This window comes from Arachis hypogaea, chromosome 20 (assembly GCF_003086295.3).
Source record: "Arachis hypogaea cultivar Tifrunner chromosome 20, arahy.Tifrunner.gnm2.J5K5, whole genome shotgun sequence".
Taxonomy (NCBI): domain Eukaryota; kingdom Viridiplantae; phylum Streptophyta; class Magnoliopsida; order Fabales; family Fabaceae; genus Arachis; species Arachis hypogaea.
In genome coordinates this window covers 6,437,978-6,448,168 of record NC_092055.1, presented here as the reverse complement: position 1 = coordinate 6,448,168, position 10,191 = coordinate 6,437,978, and the positions used below count along the sequence as shown (strand labels likewise).

General features: G+C 37.2%; 1 non-coding gene across 1 annotated transcript; it reads left to right on the top strand.

Annotated features, from left to right (window-relative positions):
* Positions 1–1,011: 1,011 nt before the first annotated feature.
* On the top strand, positions 1,012–1,119 carry LOC112787013 (small nucleolar RNA R71). The gene has a single exon (XR_003194452.1). It is a non-coding gene; the product is annotated as a small nucleolar RNA R71 (small nucleolar RNA).
* Positions 1,120–10,191: the final 9,072 nt, after the last annotated feature.

The following is a 10,191-nucleotide window of genomic DNA, read 5'->3' as shown; positions in this document are numbered from 1 at the left end:
CAGCTTCATGATTGCACCAAGGAACTTGCCAGTTTGCTCTTCAGTAACATCCTCATTCTCTTCAGAAGATGAATACTCATCAGAGCTCATGAAGGGCATAAGGAGGTTTAATGGAATCTCTATGGTCTCTAGCTGAGCCTCAGATTCCTTTGGTTCCTCAGAGGGAAACTCCTTATTGATCACTGGATATCCCAGGAGGTCTTCCTCCTTGGGATTCACGTCCTCTCCTTCCCTTACAGGTTCGGCCATGGTGATTAATTCAATGGCCTTGCACTCTCCTTTTGGATTTTCTTCTGTATTGCTTGGGAGAGTACTAGGAGGGATTTCAGTGATCCTTTTACTCAGCTGGCCCACTTGTGCTTCCAAATTTCTAATGGAAGACCTTGTTTCATTCATAAAACTTACAGTGGCCTTGGATAGATCAGAGACTAAGTTTGCTAAATTAGAGGTATTTTGTTCAGAGTTCTATGTCTGTTGCTGAGTAGATGATGGAAAAGGTTTATTATTGTTAAACCTGTTTCTTCCACCCTTATTAAAGCTTTGTTGAGGCTTTTGCTGATCCTTCCATGAGAAATTTGGATGATTTCTCCATGATGAGTTATAGGTGTTTCCATAAGGTTCACCTAAGTAATTTACCTCTGCTATTGCAGGGTTTTCAGGATCATAGGCCTCTTCTTCAGAAGATGCCTCTTGAGTACTGTTGGATGCAGCTTGCATTCCATTCAGACTCTAAAAAATCATATTGACTTGCTGAGTCAATATTTTATTCTGAGCCAATATGGCATTCAGAGTATCAATTTCAAGAACTCCCTTCCTCTGAGGCGTCCCATTACTTACAGGATTCCTCTCGGAAGTGTACATGAACTGGTTATTAGCAAGCATGTCAATGAGTTCTTAAGCTTCTGCAGGCGTTTTCTTTAGGTGAATGGATCCACCTGCAGAAGTATCCAATGACATCTTAGCTAAGTCAGATAGACCATCATAGAATATGTTCAGGATGGTCCATTCTGAAAGCATGTCAGAAGGACACTTTTTGGTCAGTCCTTTGTATCTCTCCCAAGCTTCATAGAGGGATTCACCTTCCTTCTGTCTGAAGGTTTGAACAACCACTCTAAGCTTACTCAGCTTTTGAGGAGGAAAGAACTTGGCTAAGAAAGCCTTGACCAGCTTATCCCAAGAGTTCAGGCTGTCTTTAGGTTGAGAATCCAACCATGTTCTAGCTTTGTCTCTTACAGCAAAAGGGAAAAGCATGAGCCTGTAGACTTCAGGATCTACTCCATTAGTCTTAATAGTATCACATATCTGCAAGAATTCAGTTAAGAATTGAAAAGGATCTTCAGATGGAAGTCCATGAAACTTGCAGTTTTGCTGCATAAGAGAAAATAGCTGAGGTTTCAGCTCAAAATTGTTTGCTCCAATGGTGGGGATGGAGATGCTTCTTCCATGTAAATTGGAATTAGGTGCAGTAAAGTCACCAAGCATTCTCCTTGCATTGTTGTTGGGTTCGGCTGCCATCTCCTTTACTTGTTCAAAATTTTCAATCAAGTTGTCTCTAGATTGTTGTAATTTAGCTTCTCTTAGTTTCCTCTTCAGAGTCCTTTCAGATTCTGGATCAGCTTCAACAAGAATGCCTTTTTCTTTGTTCCTGCTCATAAGAAAGAGAAGAGAACAAGAAAAGAAGAGGAATCCTCTATGTCACAGTAAAGAGGTTCCTTATTGTTAGTAGAAGAAGAAAAGGAATAGGGGTGAAGAAGAATGAAGAATCCAAACACAAAGGTGATGATAGGAGCAGAGATGTGAGATGAAGAGAAGTGTTAGTAGATGAATAGATAAATAGAAGGGGATGAGGGAGAAGAATTTTCGAAAAATATTTTTGAAAAAGAGTCAGTGATTTTCGAAAATGATTTTTGAAAAAGGTTTGAAATTTTCGAAAAATTAAAATTTAAAAATTAAAATAATTAGTTAATTAAAAAGAAATTTTGAAAAAGATGGAGATATTTTCGAAAATTAGAGAGAGAGAGTTAGTTAGGTAGTTTTGAAAAAGATAGGAAACAAACAAAAAGTTGGTTAGTTAGTTGAAACAATTTTGAAAATCAATTTGAAAAGATAAGAAGATAGGAAGTTAGAAAAGATATTTTGAAATCAAATTTTTGAAAAAGATAAGATAAGGAGATATTTTTGAAAAGATATGATTGAAATTAGTTTTGAAAAAGATTTGATTTTTAAAATCACAATTAATGACTTGATTCACAAGAAATCACAAGATATGATTCTAGAACTCAAAGTTTGAATCTTTCTTAACAAGCAAGTAACAAACTTGAAATTTTTGAATCAAAACATTAATTGTTATTGTTATTTTCGAAAATTTGATGAAAAATTAAGAAAAATATTTTTGAAAAATATTTTTGAAATTTTCGAAAATAACTAAGAAAAATGAAAAAGATTTGATTTTTGAAAAAGATTTTGAAAAAGATAGGATTTTTAAAATGAAAATTTGATTTGACTCATAAAAACAACTTGATTTTAAAAAATTTTTGAAAAAGTCATCTCAAATTTTCGAATTTATGAGAGAAAAGAGGGAAAGATATTTTTTTATTTTTGAATTTTTATGCTGAGAGAGAAAAACACTAAAAATGCTCAATGCATGGAGATTTTAGATCAAAACAATGAATGCATGCAAGAATGCTATGAATGTCAAGATGAACACCAAGAACACTATGAATGTCAAGATGAACACCAAGAACATATTTTTGAAAAATTTTTAATGCAAAGAAAACATGCAGGACACCAAACTTAGAAATCTTTAATGCTTAGGCACTAAGAATTCAAGAATGCATATGAAAAACACCATACAACACAAAACAAAAAATCATCAAGATCAAACAAGAAGACTTACTAAGAACAACTTGAAGATCATGAAGAACACTATGAATGCATGAATTTTCGAAAAATGCAAGATGAATATGCAATTGACACCAAACTTTTAATTTGACTCAAGACTCAAACAAGAAACATGAAATATTTTTTATTTTTATGATTTTATGAATTTTTTTTTTTGTATTTTTTTTAAATTTTTTCGAAAATCATTTTGAAGAAGAAAAATAAGGATTCCAAAATTTTTAATATGAATTCCAGGAATCTTATGCTCTTTAGTCTAAAGCTCCAATCAAAGGGTCAGGCATGGCTTAATAGCCAGCCAAGCTTTAGTATGTAACTCAGACATGACACGTCTAACATGCCCTACAGTCGTATTAGACATGGCTTTACAGCCAGCCATGCTTCATGAAACACTAGAATCCATTCTTAAAAATTCTGAAGAAAAATATATTTTTGAAAACATTTTTTTTAAAATTTTTTCGAAAGCAAGGGAGAAATTTTTGAAAGATTTTTGAAATTTTTTTTTTTGAAAATAAAACAAAAAGAAAATTACCTAATCTGAGCAACAAGATGAACCGTCAGTTGTCCAAACTCGAACAATCCCCGGCAACGGCGCCAAAAATATTATGCCAATACCATGGTTCACAACTCCGTGTAACTGACCAGCAAGTGCACTGGGTCGTCCAAGTAATAAACCTTACGTGAGTAAGGGTCGATCCCACAGAGATTGTTGGTATGAAGCAAGCTATGGTCACCTTGTAAATCTCAGTCAGGCGGATATAAAATAGTTATGGAGTTTTCGAATATAATTAATAAAAAGTAAAGATAGAGATACTTATGTAATTCATTGGTGAGAATTTCAGATAAGTGTATAGAGATGCGTGTGTTCCTCTGAATCTCTGCTTTCCTGCTATCTTCATCCAATCAGTCTTACTCCTTTCCATGGCTGGCTTTATGCAAGGGCATCACCGTTGTCAGTGGCTACATCCCTTCCTCTCAGTGAAAATGGTCAACGCACCCTGTCACGGCACGGCTATTCATCTGTCGGTTCTCGATCATGCTGGAATAGGATTCACCCTCCTTTTGCGTCTGTCACTAACGCCCAACAATCGCGAGTTTGAAGCTCGTCACAGTCATTCAATCATTGAATCCTACTCGGAATACCACGGACAAGGTTTAGACTTTCTGGATTCTCTTGAATGCTGCCATCATTCTAGCTTACACCACGAAGATTCTGATTAAGAGATCTAAGAGATACTCATTCAGTCAAAGGTAGAACGGAAGTGGTTATCAGGCACGCGTTCATAGGGAATGATGATGATTGTCACGTTCATCACATTCAGGTTGAAGTGCGAATGAATATCTTAGAAGCGAAATAAGATGGATTGAATAGAAAAACAGTAGTACTTTGCATTAATCTTTGAGGAACAGCAGAGCTCCACACCTTAATCTATGGAGTGTAGAAACTCTACCGTTGAAAATACATAAGTGAAAAAAGTTCAGGCATGGCCGAGAGGCCAGCCCTCAAACGTGATCTAAGATAGCATACAACTGATCAAAGATATCAAATACAATAGTAGAATGTCCTATTTATAATAAACTAGCTACTAGGGTTTACAGAAGTAAGTAATTGATGCATAAATCCACTTTCGGGGCCCACTTTGGTGTGTGCTTGGGCTGAGCTTGAGTGTTGCACGTGTAGAGGTCCTTCTTGGAGTTGAACGCCAGCATTTGTGCCAGTTTGGGCGTTCAACTCTGGTTTTGGATCCTTTTCTGGCGCTGGACGCCAGAATTGGGCAAAGAGCTGGCGTTGAACGCCAGTTTGCGTCATCTATTCTTTACCAAAGTATGGACTATTATATATTTCTGGAAAGCCCTGGATGTCTACCTTCCAACGCAATTGGAATCGCGCCATTTTGAGTTCTGTAGCTCCAGAAAATCCATTTTGAGTGCAGGGAGGTCAGAATCCAACAGCATCAGCAGTCCTTCTTCAACCTCTGAATCTGATTTTTGCTCAAGTCCCTCAATTTCAGCCAGAAAATACCTGAAATCACAGAAAAACACACAAACTCATAGTAAAGTCCAGAAATGTGAATTTAACATAAAAACTAATGAAAACATCCCTAAAAGTAACTAGATTCTACTAAAAACATACTAAAAACAATGCCAAAAAGCGTATAAATTATCCGCTCATCAGCTGACCTGAAGGGGTAGAGAATGACGTGTCCGTTTTACTTGATGATGTGGACGGGAACAAATTATTAGTGGATAAATTCGTCCTTTAAGTCCAAAATGACGCTGTAAGCTTGACTGAGCCCTATTTCATCAAAATGCATGGTGGAACCCATGGCCGCTGATGGTGCGATCGTCCATGACGAGTGAGGGGGGTTCTTCATGCACAAGACCTGGAGGGAGATCTTCATGCGCTGTTGCAGGAGGATGGGATCGAGATGGGATTGCACCAAAGTGCTTATACGGCGTATATGCCATTCTTTACAAGTCAAGAACAGCAACTAATCCCAATAGAATGTTTCTCAGGTGTCCATTCTTCAAGGTAAGTGACTATTTTGTCAATAGTTGGATGCAAGGTTCTGAAAACTGAACCGGTCATCGAACCGCTCTAGCTACTGGTTTACTGGTTCATAGGTTCAACCGGTTGAATCGTGGTTGAACCGTAAAAACCGTTTTATAATAAAATAATAAATAAAATGTAAATAAACAAAGTGATACTACATAGTGGTACTACATTTATATCGGCCTTCTTGGTAGTAAGACATACATGAACTTCAAATCTCTCTGCATGGTGGTACTACATAGTTTTACATAATCATTTTGACTCTCATACAATGAAATCTTGGACTAGGATGAGTTATTAATGAAGGTAAAATTGACACAAAGAAAGTGTGCTGTACCTTTGATTTCTTTGATCTGCTTTGTTTTTATTTTCTTAATCGAATGATTGTCTTAAACCAATGGCTTGAACCCATTCTTGATGTGAACTAAGTAACTTCTTTCAAATGGACATAACCCTGGTAGTAATTTTAGTTGAAAATATGATCTACCTACCATACAGAACAACAAAAAAAGCAATAACAAAAATGCTGACTAAAAATAAAAATACATATTAAGAACTTATTAATGAAAGTATGAAACCAAATACATGTTGATCCAACAAACTAAACCAAACTAAAAGGAGAAAAACTATGAAGAAAAAGATACAAACTAAACTAAACAAAAAGGAGAGAGAACAAACAATACATACACAAACACACAAAAATCAATTAAATCTAAAATTTTCAGCTCACAAACAGTAATAATGTTCTCATAATTCTTCAACCAATAATACTCAGAATTGAATTTAATTGATAATACCTGCTTCTTTTCTATTTTTTTGATTTTTTTATTCCTGAGAAGCAAGAAATTAGGGTTAGTATCAAAATCCAACATTAAAACTAAAGGAAATAACATTAACTTGCAATCGATTTACCAGGACATGGACAGCAACTCGCACAGACTTGAAAGGTCTGCTTTTTATATCTGCTTCCTATTGAAACTACCGAGATTTATAATGGAAGAAATATTATTAAACAGCAAGTTTATTTCTAACCTGTTGAATTACTCAAAAAAATCACACAGTACAGAAATTTTCATTCAAAAATAGTACACAAACACAGCAGAGCATCCGGTGCTAATCAAGAATCAAATAATCATTCAACTAAAACACAAAACATTCAATAATCATTCAATAATTTCTGAACAGAGCATTAAAAAACCGAATTTAGGGGAGGGTTTGGTGCAAAAAAAGCTTTTTTTCCTCAATTTTTCGAAGTATTTTTTTAATCCAGCAACAAGTAAGAACAACAAAGTTCACAGCTTAACTAACAATAATTATTTAACAAAGTTCACAGTTCAGTTCACAGAAAAATAAAAAAAAAATCACAGTTCACAGTAACCTTTGAACGGGTTTGAACAGAACTTAACTAATAATAATTATAAAAAATTATTCAATTATAGTTTAAAAAAAATTACCTAGAAGCTAAAAGCCTTGAACAGAGCATGCAAGAGGGAGAGACCGAGACAAGGAGCAACTTCGAACAGGCTTTCAAAAGGGACAGTGGCTACGGTGGAACAGAGCTGCCGCCGCTGGAACCGTGGCTGCGCGATGGAGGCTTCCACGTTTGCAAGGGAGCAGCGCGATGGAGGGGTCGGAAGGTTGCGATGGCTGCTGCGCGATGGAGGGGAAGTGAGGGAGAAGGTGGTGGCTGTTTGAAGTTGGAAGTTCCGACGGCGGCGATAGCAGGCGGTGGCTGGATGGAAGTGAGGGAGGACCAAGAGCTCGATGAGAGGAGCTCTGGACTGAGTCTGAGTGTGAGAGAGGCAGAGTTACGATTTTGGAATCTGGAGTTGGGTTAGGGCTGGAGTAGTGGAGTTTTCAAATGACGGCATTTGGATCCGAATTCAAAAAACCGGCCGGGTCACGGTTCGGTTCAATCGACTGGTTTCTGGCCGGTTCGACTTTTCAATAGATTTTTAAAATCAGCGGTTTTAACATTTAACCGATCCATTTTTAGTAACGGTTTACGGTTCGACCGGTTCGATCGTTCGGTCTGAACCAATTTTCAGAACTTTGGTTGGATGAGACTGTAATGTGTATAATTGGGTGATTCTCTGAAAATTTTCTCCAGGTTAAAGAGCAGTACTGCCGGTACTTTGTCTGACTTGATGAACACCTGAAAAAAATTAGGGCCATGAAGTCTCAAGCATTGAGTGTTGTGGATGATGTTGGGGGAGTAGACGTTGAAGATCAACTGCTTCAAAGTCAGGAATTGGGAAAGAAAATGGAAGAGTTGGAGAGGAAACTGTTATGTATTGAGAAGAAAAAAAAATATGAGTTTGTGGCATATTACATTGATTAGTGTAGTTATTATTATTGTTGCTGTATGTTTCTTAAAGTGCTGAAGATGATTTGATGTACATGGTGATGTTGTAATGAAAATTGCCATTGCTAGCTATTTAATAGGAAGTCTATGTTGGACTAAATCCAATTTTGTATGAAGTTTGAACAAGTAAAAAAAACTGCAAATCGTCTATTATATAAGGTAGTAATTCTGCATAGATTATAACCAAAATAGAAACAACAATGTATCTGGCTTAATCCCAAACATATCAGTATAAGTTTTCCACAAAATAACAAAATATCTGGTTGGCATGTAAACAAGTTTGCCAAACTATGATAAGTAGACAGTATTGTTCAATTCATATTAATGACTAGGACAAAAAATAGAAATTCATTCAGTTGTGTTCAGTTTTTCTGATTGTTGGATCCAGGAGTTGGGATGAACATGAAAATTCCTGTGGTTCCATTGCCAGCTTCTTTCAAGGTCTCCTTTGATGGTGCCCCACTAGTGTTGGTGCTTTGAGTCTGGGGATGGATTTGGTAGTGGATTTGAAGGTGGATTTGCACTTGTTCGGAGCCTGACAATTGTTTGCTTGGGTTTGAATTTAGAGGCAGTAGCTGGGATTTTGGGTTGCCCCATTCTTGGCAGCTAGGATGGAGGCTTGAATGGAGTTTTGACTAGAGCAGATGGTATTGTTGCTGAAGCTACTTGAGTAGTGAGTGGTGCAGCAACTGGTGCAGACCCTGATGCTGCTGCCTGATTTTTTGTGTTGGTTAGTAGTCCAGCACCATTATGCAAAAGTAACCAAAATATTCAATTGTTCAAATTCAGGGACAAGAATAAAGTGATTGGCATTATGAGTGTATTGTTTAGGGGGGTCTTACTGGAGACTTTTCTTGCACAGCACTAGTGTCAGCAAAATTTTCACCCTGTGTCTGGTTTTGATCCTATGCAACATAGATCCAGCAAGGTAACCAAATAGACAAATTAGTCCTTAAGAAAGAGATATAATGACATCATAACCACTGACAAAATTTAAAATGTACAAATGTATCCTAATGCATAACAGGAATAACTTACCTCTGGTTGAGGGGCTGATTGTGAAAGGGAAAGCAGCACCAAGGCTTGTGTATTTTCAACGGTCTTCTTAGCTTTTTTCCTTTTTGGTTTCCAGTTTGGGTTACTTGGTGCTCCCTTATAGGTCTTATAGTTATGGCCTTTCTCATTGTACTTGCTACACGTAACTTGAAAGCTTCTCTTAAGCTTGTCCCCTTGAATATGAGCCTCAGCAGGGTCCTTGTTGCGATTGTGTACCTTTGGCCTCCCAATAGGTCGCGTGATGGGTGGTGGAGCAGGCCTGAGCTGCTCAGTGGCAGTCCAAAATTCCTCACTAGGAACTGGTTTTATGCAATGTGCATATGTCTTATGAATGGATTCCATACACACCAGGGATGCACATAATCATCTGGTTGGTCATACCTCTTTCTGATTGCAACAACAGCGTGAATGCATGGCATGCTTGAATCCAAAACAATTCACATATTACCTAGCGTTATATAAGAACAGATATAAAGAAAATCTTTCAAAATAAACCATGTACCGGTCAGTTGCCAAACATTGCATGAACATGTGTGTTTGATCAAATCCACATTCACTTTGGTCTTCTTTCTGCTAACTTCAAATCTTTTTCTTTCCTTATCTCCAACCCACTCAGCAATCCACCTGTTGCTGGGTTTTATCCACCTCTGTAACCTTTTCTCCTGGACTGGTGCAAGCTTTCCACTATGGTGCTCTAACAGCCTAATATACTTGGTCATTCTCCTCATTAGGTAGCACCTAATTTCTTCACACATAGTCAACACTGGCTTCATTCTCTACTTAACCACTTTTGCATTAAATACTTCGCACATGTTATTAGTTAGGTTATCCACCTTGGGTCCATGGCTGAAAAAAGCCTTAACCCAAGTGGTTGGTTCAAACTTCATCAGATACTCCCATGCCGCCTAATTCACCCCCTTCAGCTTCTCCATGGTCTCTTTGAACTCTGGTTCCGTTGTGCACCTAGCACACTCCCATATTATGTCTCTAATGTGCATATCTTTGAACTATTTATGAAATTCTTTCACATGTGTATGACACAGTTCCGATGATGTGCTCTCGGCATTACCTCCTTTAAGGCTGATAGCAGACACTACAAACACATAATGTTGCAAACACATAATATTGCAAAGCATAAATGCAGTAATTTAATATGCTACACTAATATGCTAACATAATTTACCGAACAAAATAAATCATTAAAAGTCTAACCTTTTGTTGGTCGGACATAAAGTTCCAACCAAATTGACTGGCATCACCCAGATCTTCCTGAAGCAGTATGAGGAACCATTTCTATGATTCCTTCATCTCCGATCTT